This window comes from Cyrtonyx montezumae, unplaced genomic scaffold (genome assembly GCF_038088225.1).
Source record: "Cyrtonyx montezumae isolate F1298 unplaced genomic scaffold, pur_monq_1.0 scaffold_2, whole genome shotgun sequence".
Lineage (NCBI taxonomy): Eukaryota > Metazoa > Chordata > Aves > Galliformes > Odontophoridae > Cyrtonyx > Cyrtonyx montezumae.
Genome location: NW_027071936.1, coordinates 15870479 through 15889997, shown reverse-complemented (window position 1 = coordinate 15889997; position 19519 = coordinate 15870479). Strand labels below are relative to the sequence as shown.

The window sequence follows — 19519 nt, the reverse complement described above, 5'->3', positions numbered from 1 at the left end:
CAGAACTAAGACTCAGTAGTTCTACATGCCTATAACAGTGCTTGCTGCTGTTTCTGAAAGGAAATATAAAACATAATCAGAAGCCTAACTGTTTAATTAAGAAATCCTTGCATTTAAAAAATAGGCAGTTACTAAAATTAGACTTATGAAATATCCATGAAAACATAACAGTTCAGATTCAAAGACTTATTGTTTCCACTTATACTGATTATGAGAAAATAAGATGGCCTTTTTTAACAAAGAAACATACAATAAGAATAAGCATATGCTCATTACTATGATAACACACAAGTTTTATGTGTTTTTGATGTGCAGCATTTCATGATCCTGATAACAAAATAGATGAGTGGAACAGACACACAAGCATGGAATTTGGCTATTTGGTCAGGGAAAGATGATTTTCTCTTTCATCTCCCTGCTAATAATGCTGCAAATATTACCCTGATTAAATCACTAATAAATTCTGTAGTCTACAAGCAGAAAAACAGAAACTCATCAGTTAAGTCTATCTATTTTGGGTTTTGCTTTTCAATTCAGGAGAGCTACAGGTCAACTATAAAAGGTGGAGAAATAGAGTTAACTGTGTTGGAAACATGAGAAGTCCAGAAAAAGCAGGAAGAGTTCTCTTGCTCTTTGGAGTTGGAAGGGGAAAGAAACGGAGCAAGGTGGCAGCTCACAGTGAATCAGCAGCAAAAGGTTGGTTTGGCAAACACAAAGAGCTGGGGAAGTATGCCCAGCAAGCCACGAACAGCAAACACAGCTGCTGTTCGAGGCTTTTCTTTTGTGTACATTTTCTACTGAGATGTCTGTAGAGCTCACGCATCTCCACACCAGTTTGGAAGGAGTTATAGACTTAGAGACATGCCGGTCCAATGCCATGAAAAAATTGCCTCAAACCCCAAAATGCAAGTTTTAGCAGCATGGCGTGTAGTTATGCTACAACAATGGCTTTGTAGCTTCATGGAAGGAAGATAGAGGTTTGTTGTAGATACTGGAAATGGAATATAGTAAGTGTTCTTAAAATTTTTATCATCAGTAACCATTTCTTCTCTTCCTTCCATTGCTGGAATCAAAGCAGTTGATTGCTAGCACCTCTTGCCCTACTCCTTCCACTTGTCTGCAAAAATATGTGCATCATAGCTCTTCTTGTCCCCCTACAGGGAGAATATTAAGGACTTTTTCAGTTTCCAATAGGCCTTTGCATCCTTGCATGCTTACCCTGTACTGCCAGATATATGTGCACCAAGTTGAATGTAAAGACCTCGTACAACCACAGAGAGCAACAAATGAAGTGATGAGATGAAAGGAAACCACAGCTTTTCCTGTGCAGGAGTATCATGAGACAGGAAAGTGTCATAAAATATGTTCCTCCACTGTAAAACTATTGCATTTGAAGAGTGAGATAACAGAAAGTTGCCTTCAATTACATTTAATGATATCCTGAGTGTTGGTGATTCAGAGAAGTTGTACATTTGAAGCATTAGGGTCACTTCCTTCTCAGGGGTGTGGAGTTCATTTGGTATGTGAATCCACAGTGAAAACAGGCAGAACTTATTCCTTGATTATTTTTCATCTCTGTCCTGTAACTCATTGTGAAATTAATTAAATTCCTCTTATAGTAAGTTGAACTTGCATAAAATAGTTTAAAAGTTAACTAGGTAAAGAACAGTGTCAACAAATTCAGCAATACTGTAATGTCCACAATCTGCTGCATCACACCACAATAGTAGTGTGCAAAACTAATCACCACAAGAATATCAGAGTTTGAAGAACAGTTCCTACCCTGAAACAAACCTACCATCACAAGCTCTGCATCAAAGCCAAAAGCCATGTGCCAGTCCTCATTCTGCTTGCCTCCTCCTTCTCCACCCCTGACTCTATCACGTTTGCTTATTTGGCATATTGAAGTAGTGAAAATAAATTTTTTAGTATGAGAAGCAGTTTAAAGCACTACTGACGTATAACAGACAGAAAATTCAAGTCTTAATTTATGTATATAAAGCATTACGAAAAGTTGCTAACCCCTCTGTTTGCTACAATCTTTCATTTTACATATATTCTTCAAGATTACAAATCCATGCTCATATTAGAAATAAAAACAACTATAAAATATGCATCAAAAAGCATACAAAACTAATATGTGCCAAAATTATTTGAACAGCTTTAAGGACAGTTCTAAGTAACCACTCATTATAGGTCTCTCCTGCATGCTATAGTTATTAAATAATATGTAGTGCTACAGTATTTTGCTTTAAGAGTTTCTGCTTGGAACCTTATAACATTTTCCAGTAATAATGTTTCTGAATGAAAAAAAAAATCCCCTGTAAAACTGTATTTGCACCTACACAGTTCATCAGAAAACTTTCTGGATATACTGAGCAGAATCATCACAAGGGAAAAGTATTATGCCTCACTAAGGAAAGAATCTAACTTTTCCCAAAACATCATGAAAGACTCTATTGCTTGTTTTAAACATAAGTATGGCTTTTGCTAATATCATTGTTTCAGATCAGGAATTATTCTTGCACTAGGAATACAGAAATCCCTTTGCACAAGTGGCCCTACAGGCCTCTTGTTGTACAGTGAAACTAAAAATAAAGTCACACTTGAAGCGGTGTTGTCTGTCAAGCCTGAAGTCAAATTCCCACAATTGTTTCTTCAGGGAATATGTGCTCATTTAGTCTGTGGATGCTTTTCATTGGGCTCCCAGTGCTCTGAAGGAGTTGACTGGAGGACATTTTCACTTTGGCTGCTGAGTTACTTGGTGAAGTGTCAGATTTTCCTTCACAATCCTACACTGCAGCATCCAAAAATGAATTACACACTGACTGCTCTTCATATGAAAGCACTAGTTTATCACATAAAAAATTACAAGTGTCAAATGGCCTAAGTGTAATGAAAATAAATTTGCTCTCCTTTGATTTTCTCTTCATATTTTTGAATAGGTTATTACACTGTATGTGCCATAATAATATAATTTCCAATGGGACTTGATAACTTGTTAGCAGATAAAAATATATTGCACTGTATGGTAATGTCTTCCAAAGACATACTCTTGAGGAAAAGAAAAGGAGAGACTGATAGATACAAGAGATTATAACAGAATAAGCAAGAAAAATGAAATAACTTTCAAAAGAGACCAGTGACTTTCAAAAATACTGACAAAACTGTGGATAGTTATGACTGGAGTTTATTACTAATCTATCCCTAATAATATTTTAAGAATTGCTGGTATGTGGGATGACACTATAGTACAATTCTCAACCACTTTTTTTTCCTCATCTCTCTCAAATCCAGACAATAAGAATGATGTTGAAGATCTGCATTTTATTAATAGAATAATTGGAAGAACTAAAAGCTTGGCAGACAAATTCTTTACAGTTTTTGGCCACACAGACAAATGTTCTGATTGACTCTAGCTGACTGCAAGGGATAGATGGGTGAGTGGGGAGGCCTCTGAGTGCTTTCTTGGCATGTTGCCACTAACTGAATGGCATGCAGTAATTAATAACCTTTAACTAAACAATAACTCATACAGGATTAAACTGCCTTACAAAAGTGATGGCTTGATGTTGCTGAAATTATTGTGACCTAATTCTAAATAAATGTTTTTCATGAAATCATCCCTTGACCTACTGTGTGTGTATGCTTTGGCTTACAAAGTGGTGGTAGAATGTCAAAGACTTAACTGAGTTAGGCAATCTAAAAACCTGTCTAACAAAGTTGAAGAATAAAGTGGCATCTTACTGTAATTTGCACTGAATATATACACCAACTTCAAACAAGGGGTAACCAACATTCATAATTCTGGCTTCTAAAAGTAAAACATATCAGAAGGACAAAAATAACAAAGAAGATATATCATCACAAGTGCAAGACATCAGTCTTGGGAAGTCTCACCCACTTTGGAGCATAAAGAAACTTCAGACACTTTGGCTAATTTCCATATTCCTGTTATAACTATCAACAGCATACTTAAAAAAAAAAAAGCGTGTATCACAAACTCTATAAGGAAAATAATAAATAATGTGCAGGAAAAAGAAATCTTATTCTGCATTATATACTAGCCTAAAAAAAAAACCGGAAGATGCAGAAGCAGGACTGGAAGAGGAAAACAAAAAGGACTTCAGAACTAGGGAACCAGCTTTGCTAATGAAATCTTTTTTCAGCAAATTTACTCTTACAACTACCACCAATGATATAAACTACTCAAAAAAGCTGTGGCTCAGCCATATTGAAGGAAAACTGCAGTAACAAAATCTAATTTATGTTTTAAGTGATCTCTATTTTGGTAATCACAGATTGATATACTGTGTACAATTATACACTATAGACAAATAGCCTCTTTGTACTAACTTAATTACTTTAATTTGATTAAAGAGTTTTTCTGTCTGAGCTCACACTTCAGAATATTTATTAGCTAGTTGAAAATAGCATCACCTCAGCATCTAATCTGCAGAATTCAGATTCTTTGCTTGATACAGCTGTCTGCACCTCCTTAAGCCTCATCTTACTTTGGTTATCTTCCATAACATGCAATTCACACAATTAAAAAGTGCTGTCTTGGAAGCCTAAATCCTACAATTAAATGCCAAATAAGCAAATAAAATTTGCTTGATATAAAGCCCTGCCCTTTAATAAGGGCTGTGTTTTCTTTTTTCATTTCTCAGGTACACAGATAACAAACGATTTCCAGTGATAGAGAAATTAGAGGAAACATTCACCAGTGCTCAGCATGCCTTTGTGGCCTCTATGCATTTACAGACATTTCTGATAATCTTTTGGGTTGCCCTACAACCAATTAAGTTACCATGTTCAACTCAGCTGAAGTCGTTATCCTTCACCTTTCAAAACATAAAAAATGCAAATTAAATATACATTAAATTAGCTGAATAAAACATGAAGATCTCTTGCTCTCTTGCAATAATGCAAAGCAAAGAGCGAAAAGATAATCAAGCAATAGACTTGGTCTTGTCTCCCCCGCATTCAGAGTCTTTCTTGGAGAAGACAGATCTAATGTGTAGGGATAGCTATTGAAAACATCCTGAATGTGAGGTTATGGAAAGTGGGTAAAGGGAGAGGGACAGATTCACTACAGTCAGAGATGTTCAATTCTTGCTGTTCACATATAGTGCCTTAGTGCCTTACAACTAATAGCAATTGTCATTCTCTGAAACATGTCCTCTAAGCCCCCCTGGACTTCTCAGCCTTCATCAATGCACACTATACTAAATTGCACATTTGGAAGTCTCCAAAACTTGAGAATGGCATGTGACATTTATTCAGACTGGGGAACATTTCTCTTTCTACTTGGACACCTGTATTGCATTGTCATAGCCCCGCTTTTCCTAACTGACCACCATCTCATATTGTAGACAGCCCCGCTGAACAGCCCAAATACTGATGCTGTAAGCAGATATGATGGTTGGGCTACTGGCTGCAAGCAAAGAGAGATGCTGGGGAAAAAACAGCACCATCATATTCTGTAAAAATTCCTATTCATTAAGGAGCAATACTTTCAAATCAGTAAGGATTATCTAAAATCCTAGAATCCTAAGAGATAGCTGAGGAAATAATTGCTAACCTGTTTGTATTATTTTTTAAACAACACTTGAAATAACAAGGCTGCAACACTAAAAACATTAAAAAAAACTGGAGGAGAATGACTCCATAACTATAGGACTCTGGTGCTGGTATCAAGCATTGCAAGCGGAATATTGAAAAACTATCAAGCTGATAAAAAATTAGAGGTCAGGTTATAATCAGTGCCAATCAGTATAATAATTGTATGAGGCAGAGATACAGCGAAAATAAATAAATAAATAAATAATAGCCAAGAAGCCAAATAATGTATTTAAGAAGATGCTTTAGAACATTCCACATACAGACACAAACCATCTGAAATTACAACTGTTCCTAAGAGCTGTTATTAAGATCATAAAATATTTTATTTGTAGTGAAATATTATATAGGTTACTTATTCTGCAAAACATCAAATGCTATTTAGAACTTCATGCTCTATAGGTTAGAAAGCTTAAAAAAAAAACCACAGAAATTTCCATCTCTAAGAGTCCTAATAAATTGTCTCCTATGCTCCTGCTTCCATATTCTCCACAGCAAATAAGGTGTTAACATACACAAGAATATTAGGCAGAAAACAGAACAAAGGATCTTGAAGCAGAGTATTGATGATGATAATGATTATTATTATTAGTCTTGGTTGATAGACAGACTCTACTTCCATGGAAATTTGTTCTAAAATAGATATTCTTAGTAACATATATTCATGGACATTCATAGGCAGTATCAGCATAGGCAGATCAGAAGAGATCACAAAAAGGTCCAGTTAGAAAACTCTGCTTTTAATTTATAAGCCAATACAGTTTAATTTTTCTAGGTACAAAGTGACCTTCATCCACCCCCCCCCCCAGCCCACTGTAGGTGCCGTGCTCCTGGTCCACATGACCAGGGTCTTGCCTTATGATTAAATTTAAGTCACAAATCTGGAGATATGATGAAACAGTTTAAGAAATAATCAGATTGCAAACACTGAGTGAGCTCTAAGAAAGCTGACAGACAAAGAGATAAACATTTCAAAAATTACTTTCATCCCATATAATCTCAGAATCATACTTAACTTTTCTAAAACTTCTGTTATTTCCAAAAGTGCAGTCTATTCCATCTCAGTATATATTCCAGTTGCCAGGTGTAATGACTCTGCAAGACAGATACATCTGCCAAGTAATTTTTATGCCAGGTAAAGCTTTAGGGAACATCTATTTGAAATGCTCAAGTTGCTGCTACAATGATAGGTTTAAAAGGAGATTACTGTTGCATTTTAAGATGACATCATGTATGTTCCTGTAGCCTTGGTAACTACAAAAATTTTATCACACATTAATATATCCTATATGTACCTGCATATTTCTCTATACAAAACTATTCTATTGTTTGAAGGTGTGCTTGTCCTTTTTTGTTTTTAATAATTAAGTACTATATTTTTCATTTATGTATTCCTATGTCTAAACACCAAGTATATAGAGATTATTAAAGAAACATCTTCAAATTCCTGTTAACTGAAAAATGCAAAACCATCTCTTTCTTGCACTATCATTGTTCAATATCCAGCAGAGCTTACAGGCATCAGATTCTACTCAACTCCTGTTCTGAACGTTAGAGCTAGAGAATTAGTCTTAAATCCACCATATCAATTTCTGTGATCTATGCAGTATTAAAGACATAACCCCCTCCCCTCATGGGAAATAGCTTTTCATTAACAGAATTTCAGTCCTCAGTATAAACTGGGGGGAGGGGTAGAAATCTCAGATTAGTTGGTCATATGAGAATTAAATTATTCAGTTCACGACACTAGGTGAACATTTCATGCTTTTCTAAAGGTTTACTTCAAGTTTCAGAAGAATCAGATACATCACTGTATTCCAGATCTTGAAATGACACCACTGGCTCTTGTTTGATAACTTCTTAACAATTAAAAATCTGGCTAAAGTTTTTCTGTGTACAACACAGCTGCTACTTCCAAGAGACAGCAATCCTTTTTTTTCCCCTCAAGTTCCATACAGAAACAGAAAGAAGTAGCACAAACTTCTTGTTTGCAACAGTGTTCCTTCTGTTTTACAGTGTCTTTATGGAGTGCAGGTCCCTATGATAAGATCCTTTTCCCATGGGGGTCAGTATTGGGACAAACGCTCCTTAATATCTTCATCAATGACATTGATACTGAGATCAAGCACACTCCTAGTAAATTTGTGGATGACATCAATCTGTGAGGTGCAGTCAACACACCTGAGGAATGGGATGCCATCTAGAGAGACCTAGACAGGCTCTAGCAGTGGGCCCAGGTGAACCTCATGAGTTTCAACAAAACCAAGGTCTTGCACCTGGGTCAAGGGAACCTCCACTACCAATAAAAGCTGTGGGACGAAAGGATAGAGCACAGCCCTGCCAGAAAGGACTGGGGTACTAGTGGATGGGAACCTGGACATAAGCCAGCAACATTCCCTTGCCCAGCAACGTGCACCAAGCCCAGAAAGCCAGACATATTCTGGGCTGCCTAAAAAGAAGGGTGGCCAGCAGAACAACGAAGGGGATCCTGCCCCTTTACTCTTTGCTGGTGAGAGCTCACCTGGAGTACTGCTTGCAGAGATGTAAGTCTCAGTCCAGTAAGGCTTTACTGGACTGATTCCTCAGTCCAGTAAAGACATGGACATGCTGGAGTACATCCAGAAGAGTGCCACAGAAATGATCAAAGGGATGAAACACCTTCACAGGGAGGGACAAGCTGAGAGAGCTGGGGTTGTTTAGACTAGAGAAGGCTCCAGGGACACATTATATGAGCCTTTCAATATCTCAAGGGATACTGAAGAAGGAGACAAACTCTTTATCAAGGTCTGTTGTGGCAGGACAGGGGGAAATTATTTCAAACTTGAAGAGATGAGGTTTAAACTGGATAAACGGAACAAACCTTTTAAGATAAGGGTAGTGAGGCACCTGAACAGGTTACCCTAAGAGGTGGTGCACGTCCCATCCCTGGAGACACTCAAGGCCAGGCTAGATGGGGCTTTGAACAACGTTGATCTATCTGTAAATTTGTTCATTGCAGAGAATTTGGACTAGATGACCTTTAAAGATCCTTAGGGCCCTTCTAGCTCAAAAAGTTATATGAATCAAATATACTTATTTACCAGTAAACTCTCATAACTTAATCAAAAGTCACTTAAAACTCTTCAAAGTAAAAACGTGCATACGCTCCAATGCTTCCTGAAGCTTTCCAACCCTAACAATTCTGAACATTAATATGTGTGTAAAGACTTACGTTTATCCTTTGAAATCAAAAGGCAAACAGCCTAATGCATCTCAAGGAATGACTAACCTACAAAGCTGGTTAAAGCGATGATTTTCTATATAAGAGAATATTCCTTCATTCCATAACCTGCAGCTGGATAGCAAGTAAAGGTCTCCTGTGGTGCAGGAGTCCACACCAAAATCTACGTTCAAAAAGCCTTGCTTTTGGCAAGAAGCCTTTTTACATAAGATAGACAATTCTTGCAATAAATCATGCACTTCTCCCCAAATGGCTCCTTGGCACCATCCAAGTTCAAAATCTGAGGAGTTTACAAGGAAGGAAAACTTCAAGCCACCTGTATGGTACTATAATCAATAAACACAACTACTTATCATTATTCCACTTCTGCATCTTCCAGAAAGCATTACAAAAGCCATCATGAACTTTTTACATTTGCCCTTTGTGCATTTTATCAAAATCTAGCATTAGCACTTCTGCTTTTAAACACATCTGGTATTAAGACTGATTAGAAATCCACAAGCAAATCTTTAAATGCTGCTTTCACATTTTTCTTTATACCATTCCTCCCTATTTTTCTGTATGCCAGTGGCACAGTTCAGCTTGTTAATTTGTGAGAAAGAAACCTTGTCTGAAATAATATTATGGCAATTAATGTCCATTTCATTTACTACATTGAGCCTGATGTTTGGTTGGCTGGCTGATTGGCATACCTTTCTTAAAATACCTGTATTTGAGGAACTTTACTAAGACTGAATCCTGTTTACATTGCGAAGGTAAACTGACTTGAACTAAAAAAAAAAAAATCTAGTCAAGTGTCTACCAGCAAGATGTCATGAAGCAAGCAAAATAGAAAAATAACACAGTAAACTGATAGTTAATTTTTACTACTGTTTTCAGCATTCATTTTGAATAAAATCACAATGAAAGACACACCGTTGAGTGCATGGATACTTGACATGCAATGTTTTCCAACTCGACGCTGCATAGGTAATCTAACTAAAATTTTCAGCAGTATTTGTGGAATCTGCTACTTCCATGCATGAGTAACCATGCTGATTTTCCGAGGTAATTCAAAGCACCAAATTTTGACTCTTTCATACCACTACTGAAAGCTATTTGCTTTTGTTTTAGATGACTGTACATTCACATCATAAAAGCTGGCTAGATAAAAAACAAATACGGTTGAATAACCAACGAACAGCCGGAAATAAATGAGAAAGAAAAAAAAAACAGTCAAAGACTAACCAACAAATTTTCAAATATTTTCATAAGGTAGAGTTTTCAGAGTTTGGTTTTACACATGCTTCTATCGTGACTCAAGATCATGTTAACTCTAACGCAGCCAAGGTAAACAATGTGTTACTTTGATACCACGCTACACAGGTTTCTCTACAAAGTCTCATTCTCTTCATGGGAAGAAATTTCTACCCCATGATGCACTGGACTCAGTGAGCCAGGCATACACAGGAATATGATTTTGGCTCTTTATTTGATCCATTAGTGCTAATTTAAGAAGAAATGATTAAGTAAAGACAGATAGTAAATGTTGGAAAGGGAAGAAACCCAAACTGCAGTTATCCTCTCCTTTTTACTTCCCTTTTCCTTTCTTCTGTCAGAGTACCAGGGTTAGCAAAGACTTCAGGGAAAAAATTCAAGTTTTTGTATGTTTTAAGTAGAACTGTTGAATCTTTTCACAATTATTTTACCATGTTTGTCATTTAAAATCACCACAATTCTAATTTCCCTCATTTAGGAGAATATATAAACTGTTGGACCAATGCTTTAGCTTTTGGTAGTCAGAATGGTTTTTATATTATACAAATATTACTGTTTCTTTGAAAAGAAAAAAACAAACAAAAAACACTCTAAAAGTGGCTAACTATCACAAGGCCTGGCACTGAGTCACAACTCTGTCCTAAATGGATGAAAACACACATTCCGAAAAACAAATGTCGCTCTGAAAGTAATGTCTCCCATCTGTTTTCCATGAAAATTAAAACAGATACAAAAAGCACAATAACACTGTTTGGTAGAGCAAATTTCCAGTTACAAGACTCCGGTTTTCAACAGCCACCACTAACAGTTATGCATTTTTGCCAGTGATGAACAAGTACCTGCATGTCATGACCATAAGAAATTTGCACCAGCAGAAGTTGCTGTAGCCACTGCTGAAACTCACCACCCATTGCCTCACAGCTATTGTTTGATCTACATAAATATTTTGCAAACATTCAAATTCTACGTCCATACCACCAACGTTCGTCTCCTATGTCATAAGCCAACATAATTAATAGAAGGCATTACTTGTGGAGAAGCCATCATAATTGCTTATTTCTTTTCTTGCACCACGTCATCAAATTGAGATAAACAGAACTTGTTTCCCTGTAATATGAAGCTACAATTTCTGAGCACAGCTCACTGGAATTTTGTGATGACTGAGCCCAGTGTATTACAACCCTCCTGCCATATAATACAATATGAAAAGCAAAACATCTATAGATTTTTACTTATTTGTTTTCTGTGGCCTCACAACCGGGGAGATTCATTCTGATTTCAAACCCTTCTCCAGAAGTCAAAGGGCATGGCTATGACTTAAAAGCACATTTCTGCTTCAAGCAATAACAGAAGAACTACAGCCATATGGAGAAGTCAGAGGTGTCAAGTGCAAAAACGCAGAAACTTACACAAGATTCTGTTGCAAATATGCCCTTAAAATAAACAAAATGAAAATTGGATTTTAAAGAGGGAAAAATGGTTTCAAAAAGGATAGTGAACACAAAAATTAACTTCATATTGGCATTATATTGAATAATATGAGTATTAAAATCCCACAGCAGACATCCTTTCAAAAAAGATAACATGAATGGTTATGGTTCTCTGATACGATTACTGTTTTAATAAAACACTGCCTAGTTTCCAAATCTGTCCTTGTAACTGCTGTGATAATATTTCATAAATTGATATGTAGTCAAAATTAGTTGGTACTGGCCAATATAAAGAATCTGAGAGAAAGAACTTGGATAAAATATAATTATTTTCCTCACCCAAGAGAGTGACCTTCATAATTCACTTCAGGCTTCACCTCCAGAGTGTCATGGCTCATTTCCTCATTATCAGAATTAGATTTTAAAATACTCCTGTCCTCCATAAAGTACAGTTTTCCTCTGATTATGTATATATAGAAGAGTATGCTTAAAATCTCCTTAAGTAAGTAATGGACACCCTATCCAGATTTCCTTCCTGTCTTTTCATGAACCACTGTCCACTAGAATCACTTTGAATCACAGAAATAGCCAAATGTCTCTGGCCCAAAACAGAATACAGCCTGTGCTCCTATCAGATTACACAGACAACCACACAAAAATATTGCTCCTAAGAAAAGCTAGAAGAAAGCGAAGAAGAAGAAGAGAAAAGAAGGCTCAAAGGGGAGACTAATTATACAATTAATTTACTAAATTAACTATATTGACTTCTAGATCAACACAAATATAGATGTACAAATTAAATACTTATCGGCATGCAGCCAGATACATACTCCTTCCTGAACGGACAGAGGAAATAAATAATCTGACTTTTGCTTAACTCAGAGAACTTGGGAAAAGCAACAGCAAAAAAGAGATTACCTGCACAAAACAGAAAATAACTGAATACAGCAGTTGATAGCTCAGCGGTTGCCACCACACACTGCTAGGCCTATCTGTGAACATGCATTTCTGGTTGGACAGCGATGATTGACTGCTCAAGTGATTCTAGTGGACAGTGCTTCATGAAAAGACAGGAAGGAAATCTGGATAGGGTGTCCATTACTTACTTAAGGAGATTGTTTTAAAGGGGGAACTAATAGCCTAGGGTGGTAGCTAAATAATTGACATCTGGGAAGATGAAGCATCTCTCATTCACTTTGTTTTTATACTTTTATTTGTTAAAATACCCCAAAAGCCTTCAGGCACAGTGGTTTTAAACATTTAAATGTGCTACAAATATTATTTAATCACATCACATTTTGTATAGCTTTCTTACAAGTGAACTACTAGCAGCATGTCACAATACATTAACATGGCAGATGGAAGCACAATTTTTATCATATGAAAACATATATTGAGCACTTGTGAACTGACAGAGAAAATACACATACTGCAAAATCAGAAATGATCAAATCTCAATTGAAATTGTGAGTATCAGAATACCAGCCTATCTAGCTACTCCTACAGTAACGAGAGAAAATTCACTCTGCACTCAAGTATCAAAGGCCATCACACTCGTACAGTTATTTATTCATTTATTTGATTCACCTTTTTAAACAAGGTTAATAATCTGCCTCATAGACACATGCTTTTAAAGGAGAAGTCTGAGGAGGAAGTTCTTTCATGTCTATTTAAATTGCTGTCTGTAATTTGAAAGTGGAAGCTCTCTGGTAGAAAGTTCAAAATCTGCCTTAAAAATTAATGTTGAGCCAAACTTCAGCAACTAGCAACAGCCAATGTCATCATTTTTAGGATAATAACTCTTGCTGGTTTAAAGTTATGAAAAAGCAAGAGGAAAAGGAGACTGCTAAAAGCTAATGGAGTAGGCAAAATGAGCTCCTAAATGTTAGTCTTTGTTTTGTTGTGTGGTCTGCAGAAATACCTCTTGCCATATTGATCAGTCTGAATGCTGTAATGTGGCTGAGTGTAACAGTGGCAAGCAGATGGGCATCCTGGTCATCTGAAGCAAACTGGTTTCCGTGGAAACACCAGTATTGCTTGTTTAAACCACATCAAATAGATACAGCTGTCATAAACAGTGTGTTTAGTGAATTTTAGATACTCTGTAAGACAACACAAATAACAATAACTACAGATGCCAGGAATTTGCCCTAATTGCAAATATTTTTATTTTTATTAACATTTTTACCCCTTTTTGTTCAGCTACTCAGAAGCACCCTTTGGAAATGGTTTTTCAACTGCACTAATATCTCCAGTTTAAACTTGATGTCTACCTTAAAAGTTTCAGATTTGCCATCTACGAATTCAAAATATTGCTGAGGTTTGCACCTCTTTCCTGAAACCTCGTTTCTCACGTTGCATAAACAACTCTGGAAAATCCATTCTTGACAGACTGAGTGATTCTATTTATTTACTTATGTTTGCAATTATTTGTATTTGGGAAGGCCAGAGGTTGAGCTGGAACTGAAAGACTGGATCTATCACCTAGAAGCAAAGACAATAGAAGTTGTATCGCAGTTATAGAAAACATTACTACAGCAAGAATTCAGAATTAGGAAACACTGGAGCCCAGAATTCAAAGGCTGGAAGGCAGTAGAAACCTCACAGTTACTGTAACTGCTGAATCAGTATGTTGCCTTACTCAAAATAAATCTGATCCTCCTTTACAGTTTGCAGTATGCTCTTGGTAAATTACCTCCAGGGAAAGGAAGGTTACAGTAGCTTTGAAACTGTTACTGAAGACGTGTTAAATGTGTCCTGCTCCTCCCAATAGAAGTCTCTGCCCTTTCTAGCTCAGCCACTGCTCCCCCTTCCCTTCTCCCATGCAACTCCTGTCTTCTAAACACCACGATGCTATCACAAGAGTTGTAAAATTTTCTTAAGCTAACAACACTTGGAATATGTGTGGCATATTTCCACAAACTGGAGATCTGACTGATTTTGTAACACTAGGACTAAAATGATAGCAAAGGCTGTGGAATAGTACCAGAATTCCCATCCAGCACTTTGGAAACTGTACAGTGCCATCACTACTGCTACACGGTACCAATGCACAGGGGCTAGGAAATTCAACAGAATTACACCATGTTATTTCCAAACATCACTGAGGTAATGATGACACACGCAAGTTGCAATTGTCAGTGTTTCCAATAGCTCCCAATTTACAATGGGATACTATATATCCACTGTACTCTTTCTACTCCTATTTTCATTAAACATCTTACAGTTCAAATTCTATCTGAAAATGTTTTTTTTCCCCTTCAGCATTAGTAGTATTATTTAACACCAAAATCCATTTTATTGGGAAGTAAGAAACTGAACCTGAAAAAAAATGGAAGGTCAGTGAGGAAGTGAAAACCTGATAAGGTTTAATCTCAAGCTGAACACATACTGGTTAATAAACAGCACTAGAAGCAGTAAGGAATGTGAAGAAATAAGTGACAGAGAGTGACAGAAAGTTTAGCAGTCCACGATATCTGTGGATTTAAACAGGTTTCTGTAGAAAAAAAAAAAAAAGAAGAATTAAAAAAAGCAAAGGACAATCTTATTACATTCCTCTAGTCCCAAAGGCTAAAGCATATGTATCCATAAGGCCATAATTTCTGACCACAAAACTTGACTTGAATAAAATCCTGTATGTGACCTTCATACATATTGCTGCCCTACAAACCTCTGTTACTCTACAGCTGAATACAATTTAGTTATGACTCACTGCCTTATTTACTTCACTGATCGCAGTAAGCTTTCAAAAACCATTACGAAGGCTTGAGTTGGTGTCTGTTAGCATACTCTGGTGACTAACCTGAATGACAAAGAGGTTCATTTAAAAATAATTAAGTAGAAGTAAAACCTATATTTGTTTATAATAGAAAAAATTGTCAAACAAACCGTATTTCAAAAAACATCAGCAAAATCTATACGTCATTTATTTTATGCTGCCTGTAGAAGAAAACATTGGATCACAATGGAGATTATTTAAGTAAAACATGATGTTGTTAAGAATATTAAAAAAGACAGGAAAAGGAGTAGAATAAAAATTTGCAGTACCAAATACAAACAAGACACTGGCCATTAGGTTTAAGAAACTGGCAATGAGGACGCTTTACACGTGTTTGGATGTGAGTTCTGTCAAATTCTGATAGCCCTCCAAAAACTGTGGATGCCTCCAGCACCGCTAGTATCTACAGGATTCACTCTACAACTCTTACATACAGATGAGAACAGCAGTTTAGGGACTGTAGGACCTGTGCTGCCCAAGGAGGCAGATCAGCGTGAGCCAAAGTGTTAGCTTTGGTTTACGCTACCAAAGAATCTACTTGCCCTCTGTGGAATTTGAGATAGGAATTAAGGTCGGCAGTAATACCTTCAGTATAAAAAATGTTTTCTCACAGATATAAATAAATCAGTACTGCAGAAATATGACTCGAAAACAGAAGACAAGGAAGACAAGAGAATCATTAAGAACGGACTGAAACCTAGTGCTCTATCCAGCAAAGTAACTCAGCTGAGAACCCCCTACAAAATGCATATTTCACATGAGCCCTTCAGTAGCCACATAATCATATTATTAATGACAAGTTAAGAATTGCGGGCAGTAGGAGGCCTTGAATCATAACATTTAGGCTTTAATTATTAGCATACAGAAGCAAGCAAGAGTAATAAAAATGAGAATTATGAAAATGCAGTGATTTTCTGACAAATGAAAAAAATGATGTATCTATTTTTACAAAAAAACCCTGTAAAAGTTAAAAAAACAACAACAACAACAAAACAACAACCCAGTTCATTAAAAAGAAATATATAAGCATGTCATCTTCCAAAAATAATTACAGTTTAAGTATATTGCAGAATGCCTATCCCAGTCCTATTTAAATACAGCTGTAAATTCAAGTCTCACAAGAAGGGAAGTCTATACTATTATACTATATATTTTAAAGTTGCCACTAGTATGGATCGTAACTCCCTGTTTCATAGTGCTTACAATATTAACTTGCTGCAATGCAATAACTGGCTATCACTACTTCCTTCAGTATCTACGCTAAAAAAACAGTACTTCCTTCTTTACCTTCATAGCACCCAACTTTGGCACAGCATAAAAAGACCAGACAAAATATTTTTCCTTTCTTGCTCATACCAACACGCAAACATTTTAAGAGCTTACCTGAAAATGTGCATTATAAGTGTTGTGAAGTGTTTTGTAGTGAAGAAAGAAAGGAAGAGAGGAAAGAAAGTGCCGCACTTAGTCCATAGGTAAACACATATTTCAGCAGCTAGATGGCAACTACCCTGATCTGGACTGGGATGTGCATCTATTTGCCTCAACCTTTCTTCTTGGCCACATTGCTCTGCAAACTCATGCCCATCCTTCTGCAGCTCCATGTGTTGGCCATGCAACTGTGTGGTCCTCAGCCTGACCACTCTGGTCTATCTTTCCCCCAAACAGCAGTCCTCTCTCTCCTGATTGCATCCTGATGGAGTGTTTATACTGCCCTATCATGCTGCATGTCAACACAAGTCATGCTATAAAATTACACACATCACACTCACTGTTGCTCCGTTCTGACACAGCATAAACCAAATGGGAGAAAAATTTCTCTAACTTAAAGAAAATCAATTTCATCTCCTATGTCTGTGCACTATCACATGTCTATAAATCACCCCTGAGGACACTTCAAGTGATATTATGGGGCATGTCATTCACTGCTCTTCTGGGATAAAACCACTCAGCTTTGCCATATAGTTTCATCGGTCCAATCAGAACTGTTAATGAGATGCCCTAAGGTACAAATGGAAGACATCTGAGGGCACCATAATAATTTATACAAACAGATTCATAGAGAACAGTAAGTACTGTGTTCCAGCCAGTCCCATCAAATTAATTATATTTACATCCAAAAATCAATACAAATTATCTGAGTGCTCCTGTTTACTTCATTCAGAAGTCAATTGCTAACGTTGCTAATAAAATTAAATAAAAGATAGAAATAATATGTGAGTGGATAATTATTAAAAATATATTTGTAATATTTTCTCTGCAAATTAAGTCTCATTTTATCATTTCTTTACTTATGACTTTGTGGTTTTTGAAAATCAAAATCTGAGCCAAGTTTTTATGAACTTTCCCCAGTTACTAGAAATAGTATATTTTAGGTAATTTTAGGTGACATTTAAGCTTTTGGTCTTTAGTGATTTAAATGATCATTTTGTCAAACATCAGAATATTTTGTATTTTTACAGTTGTTTATAGTTTCAACAAGATGAAAAACAGAAGTCAAAGCCACAACAAATAGTTATTATGAGTTTGAATAAAGCACATTTCAGACAGTTTACTACAGTATAATCTTTGTACTCTAGGCTGTATTAGTAGACTACACGTTACCTTCTACTGACATAAGCAGCATAGCAATGCTGAAGTGCTAAAGGAAGAGCTACACAGGCACGGAAATTGAAGTTTGGGTACACTGAATACCATACGAGTTTAATACCAGGAAACTGCCTCATTCTGTTACTTCTTTTATACACTGAATATGTAAGTCTGAGCATTTAGGTGTTTATGGTATTGCTAAGCATATTACTACTGTTCCTTCTTGCTTACAGACCAGTCTCATTCTTTCTGCTCTTCTCAACCCACAGTAACCACCAAGGTATAAGGTATGATATATGTGGTAATGTTACAGAGATCCTCCTCCCTTCTATTACTGTTTATAAGAAATCCAATTAAGAACAGTATACAAGTTAAGTAAGGATGTGGAGAAAATGGAAAAGGAAGAAGCCTGGTGTAAAGTAATTGAAACAATACAGTACAACCTATGTATATATTCAATTCCAACTTATTAAAAGCAAATATTAACTGCACAAAAACAACCCGATAAACAAATTTCCACAGATAAACACATGCCAAAGATGAAACTGTTGTTCTTCACTAAAATCATGGACACATAGCTGTATTCAACTGTGCACTGGCAATAGTTTTTACTAACACTTTCTTGAACTCATCAATATCACAACAGACCTCTTTCCCTTGACACATGGTATTAAAACTTCTGTCAAATCTACTCTATTTGTATTTCAGGTACTGACCATATTATTAAAAAAAAAGTCAAATGTAACTGTCTTGCAAAAAAAAAAAAGAGTAATTGAGTATTGAAGTGTAAGGTCATTAACTCATCCAACTTGCTTTAATTTTCTAGATGTTCCTTTTCATTTAAGTAAGAATTAAATAAATATTTTTCTTTAAACTCAGTTCTGCAAAATAATTAGCGACTCCTCTGACTCATCGATACAGGAAATTGTTATGTATCAGCATTAATTGGTGTTAATCAAAAAGCATCATTTATTATTCATCCTGGACCAACTGGAAAAAAGCTTAAATAACAACAACAAAGAAGTTTATAAAAAAAATTTACCTCACTTTGCAATTCCTCAGCCCTCTGGATTCCATACCTATCCAATAGCTTTTATGTCTATCTTTTTAGGTTGAAATAGGGTGAACTCATTCTAACTGAATTAATTTCACAGTCACATGTCTTGAAATGCTGCTCACTCTACTCATTTATGCATTGCTTGCACAATTTAAACTAAACCAAAATTTCCTAAAATTTCATAACTTAAGTATTCTATTGACCAACAAACAAACAAACAAAATCCAATAACATAAGTATTGAGTACCATTCTATTAATACTGCACTGTCAAAAGCCCACTGAAAACAAAGTGCTATTTGGATTTTAACTTCACAGGTATTGCTGTAACTCTTTGAAAATTAGCTACATAGTCTTAAGTTCTATGTTATCTGTCAATCTGGAGTGGCCAATAAGGATTTAGAAAGCCATCAACATTTTGTTTTCTTTATAACTCAAGTTAAATAATATACCTAAAATAAATGCATGCTCAGCAACTCAGAAAGAGATTACAGAATAGCAAAGAAATACAAACACTTAGGAATTCAAATCCATACACCTACCAACTTCATATAGCTGTCTTTCCAGACAA

The 19519-nt window shown here is 36.1% G+C and overlaps 1 protein-coding gene across 2 annotated transcripts in view; it reads right to left on the bottom strand.

Annotated features, from left to right (window-relative positions):
• Positions 1–19519, bottom strand: part of GRID2 (glutamate ionotropic receptor delta type subunit 2) — a 637449-nt gene that overhangs the window by 481286 nt on the left and 136644 nt on the right. The gene's annotated exons all lie outside the window — the stretch shown is intronic.